General features: G+C 44.9%; 1 protein-coding gene across 1 annotated transcript in view; it reads left to right on the forward strand.

The window, feature by feature from the left end:
* The first annotated feature begins 3,746 nt into the window (after positions 1-3,746).
* COP1 (COP1 E3 ubiquitin ligase) overlaps positions 3,747-3,930 on the forward strand; it is a 122,961-nt gene continuing 122,777 nt past the window's right edge. The window contains exon 1 of the mRNA XM_027903970.1: positions 3,747-3,786. The gene's annotated coding sequence lies outside the window, so the exon portion shown is untranslated. The remainder of the gene's footprint in view (positions 3,787-3,930) is intronic.

Consider the following 3,930-nt stretch of genomic DNA (forward strand, 5'->3'; position numbering starts at 1 on the left):
ACTGATCCTGTGATTCAGTCTGGTTTTGGCCTTGTGCAGCAGCATTGCCTCCACCCTGTCTGTTTTTAGACAAATTCAGGTTGTTCCTGGCAGGTTCCTCCTCGAGTGCATCCAAGTTATGGGAAAGGACCTACACTGCGAGGTGCTTCCTCACCGCATGTTGACATCGCAGCAACTGCCGTGTTTTCCTGGGCAGTGAGGCCTCAGAGGGGTCTGGAGCCCTCTGACTTCTGGAAGAGGAGCCAGCAGAGGATTTAGTGTCCCTTTGGATGGGCATCCAAGGAACCTCGTGGTGGTTGATAGCTCCAGCAAGGCTGGCTTGGTTTGCTTGTGCTGCTGCGAAGGGTTGGCTGATTTGAAACAGCAGTTAAGGTTTGTGTCACGCAGGCACCAAAAACCAGATGAGTAGGGAATTTCTACCATGATGGGATAAAGCTTTTGCAGATGCTCTTCTTGTAACATCCAGCCATAGCTGCAGCTTGTAGCTGAAATCACCTTTCAGCATCATTGTTAAATTAGGGCCCACTGTGATGTGTGGTTTGAGGACTGTTGGTAATTTGCAGTCTTAAAGAGGGTCCCTTGCTGATGGGTTTCAAACCTTCTGACGTAAGGAGTAGGTTCGATTTCTGTAGCTGGTTGGGTGTGTTTTTAAACTGTGAGAACAAAAAGTAGGGTTGCATGTTCACGTCCCAGAGAGGCAAACAGGGAGGAGGTGCTGGGAAAAAGTTTGAGTTGCAGGGAAGTCATGCACTGGAAAGGAACAGTTAAAATAGAATATAAATAGGCCACAGCTTCCAAGATGACTTTGACAGCTCTGACTTACAGGTGAGGGTTGGATGTGAGGCATCTCCACAGGACAGGTATTGTCTCAAAAATCTTGGCTTGGCTTTACAGCTTTGTAAAGTGTTTGGCAAAGTTGATAAGAAATACCTTTGTTACTGAAGTGAGAACCTGAAGCTGCTAAGAAGTTAGTGGGAGCTAAAAAAAACAGTAAGTACTTCTTACTAGTAATAAGTAAATGGTCAAAAATTACTGCTTATTACTGGCAGTTAGTGGTTTGCTCGGTAGCAGAATTGGGATGAGAGCACAGCCGTAATCAGCAAATGCCCTGCTCTGGCTCTAGGCCATGTTAGGTGGATTTAACCTGTTGCTCACAGGTTTTCTGGTCATAGAGGATAAACTCTATTACAAATGCCCATTCCCCTCTACTCCCTCTACACTCAACCAGTGCTCTGCCAGCGTGGCTCCCTGTTCTTTCGAGTCAGCTCTTATTTCCCATTTTGTTGTCTGTTGTAAAAATGAGGGTGTTGGGAAGGAAGTTGCCCCCATAACCAGTTTGTAGACCAGTTAAAGTATTCTAAGATGGTTAAAAAGGTGAGTTTCTTGGTTCTTGTCTTTTTCTGCAGGTAAGTGCTGTGTATGCTTCAAGGAGAACCTGTAATTAGCTGTTTTCTCCTCGCTGAGGATTGCTGCTGCCTGAACAAGTGAGAGGACAGAAATCAACTCAGTAGAATCAGGCCAAAATGTCTTTTCTTGGTATTTGCAAGAGCCACAGCGGGCATATCGAAGTGCATGTCAGAAGCTTTAAGAGCAGACAATAATTATAATGAACTTGGGTTTTTCACTGCTGTTGTATTTCTGTGGGCTGAAGGGCTTGTTTCTGCTTATTGTTGTTCTAGCTCCAAATTACAGTATTCCCCTTTTTTAAATTTGAGTTATGCAGAAACAAACTGAACTGGGCAACTCTGGAGTTTTGAGCAATGTCCAAGAAGGCAGGTGTGTGTGTGTGTAGGTGTTTAAATAATTGATTTAAACAAGCTTTAGATGTTTCCGTGTAAGAAGCAGAAGTTGACCCTTTTTTCCCCCTGTAAGGACACGTTCAAGATGTTGTCAGTTGTAGGGAATACTTGATAATTTTTCTGTACATGAGCTGTGAGTTGCTGTTAGCTACAGCTCTAAACTCAGTTTAGGTAGATTCTGCCTGTATCAGATGGAAGGTGGGAAAGAGTTTGGGTGAGTTTTGAACATTAAGGTGCAAGTGAAAATTCCCTAAATAGTGTTAATGGGTGGTACCTCCCTGCCTGTCTCCTGAAAGTGCTGTCTTGACAACAGGAGGCCAGGGCTTTAAGGTAAACGTTGGCACCTGTTGCCACTCTGGGTTGTGAAATGTTTAGCAAGTGTATGCTCAGGAGTTTGCAAGTGTGTCCTCTTTGTGGTGTGAATCAGCTTGTGCCTGGAAATGTGTAACTGCAGTCAGAAGAGCAAATAGGTCTGACTTATTGCCCCACTTTATTAAAAAAGGGAGAACTTTGTTTCTCTTAGTGCAGGATGTTGAGTTTAAAGGTATTTTGTGCTGTTCCTGTAGCCAGGTGTCTTTCCACTTGCCCGGAGAATCTCTGAAAGGGAATCCTCTAATCAGAGAATTTCTTCCTGTCCAGCAATGTAGTTCCTTAGTTGCCTCAATAGTGGTTAGTCCTCCCAATTAGTGGTTGAGTTTAAAACCAGTTACTGTCTGATTTGCTCTCCTGGATGGAGTGGGTCTTACCTGTCTCATAGGTGGCTGCCTCATGCCAGTGCTTGTCTCTGAGCTCTAGCACAAATAAGAACATATGGAAGAGGGATTGTTCCTTGCTGACCTGGAGAGGTGCACCCAGCACACTCAGCTGTGGGAAGGCCTCACAGCTTTGCAGGTTCATGGGTTTTTAAAACCATTTCATTCCTCAGGTGGTTACCCGTTAATCCAGGCATGGGCTGAGCGTGGCTGTTCCCACGTTTGGGATCCGACAAACCCTCTTAGTAAGGAACGCTGCAAGTTGACCCTGAAGGTCACAGAGTGAAAGCACGGCAAGCTGTTTGCACACCATGTGCAAGGATGGTCTTACTCCCTGTTGTTTATATTGGAGCTTCATACTGAGGGGATACTAATGGTAGTGATCTTTAACTGGAAACCTTCCACAGGAAGGACAGAGCCTGCAGCAAGTCCTGCTCTCTGCTTGGAGCAGAGAGGAGCTGAACAGGAGGGAGACACTGTAGTGGGTCTTATTTGCTGTTGAAATGTGTTAAAACTATACAGTGACCACTTCAGCCAGGTGTTTGGGTAGCAGCAGGGTGACTAGCACTCCTGACAGGTGCCTGAAAAACAGCTGGCAAAACTTAGAGCCGTGAACTTGGTTAAAATGATTTTTAAAACGTTTAGAGGTCTACTCTGCAGAGAAAGAATGGTCAGCCTTTGCATTGCTGGATAGAAACTTGTTTATGGAATACTGATGCCCTATTTCCCAGAGGTCAGTGACATTTTTGACTTGCTGAAGTCACCTGCATCCTTTTAACCTGGCTCTGCTGCTTAAGACAGAGAATAAGAGAATCTCCTGCGGGGAAGCCTTGATTTCGCCATGCTTCTGCTTCCCTGTTTCAATGTGTACCACAAACTGTAGTACGTACCAAGTCCCCATCACTGCACTGCTTTCTTAACCTTCCCCCTGTGTTAGATTAACTTCAAACAACTGGTGCATAGCAACTTTCCTGCGTTGCAGCCAGCTTGGCTTCAGTAAGTATTAAAAGACATCAATCTTGTTTTTACTTGTAAATCAGTGAGCATTTCGGGGGAAACAGTTCTTAATGGAAACTTCAGGCTCCGTTAACGATGACCCTGGTACTGAATAGCTACATTTGCTGGCTCTGATTGCTTTTTCTCAGCTGTTTTGGCTCTGTCACTTCTCCAGTCAAGCTGGTATGAAGAAGAATAAGTTTGGGAACAGTGATCTTGGGTGACTGTCATGTTAGGAGGTAATCTTCCTATTTTAGCTCTAATTTGTGATGTTCTGCTGCAGACAAAAGGAGCATTAGAGCCTTGTTAATTACTGCAGGACATGAAGAGTGTGGTGGAAGGGACACATCTGGCCCTGTGGGGAATACCGTTTTCTAGCATGA

This window comes from Empidonax traillii, unplaced genomic scaffold, assembly GCF_003031625.1.
Source record: "Empidonax traillii isolate 1590-97213 ecotype Southwest subspecies unplaced genomic scaffold, ASM303162v1 scaffold1002:size361594, whole genome shotgun sequence".
NCBI classification, from domain to species: domain Eukaryota; kingdom Metazoa; phylum Chordata; class Aves; order Passeriformes; family Tyrannidae; genus Empidonax; species Empidonax traillii.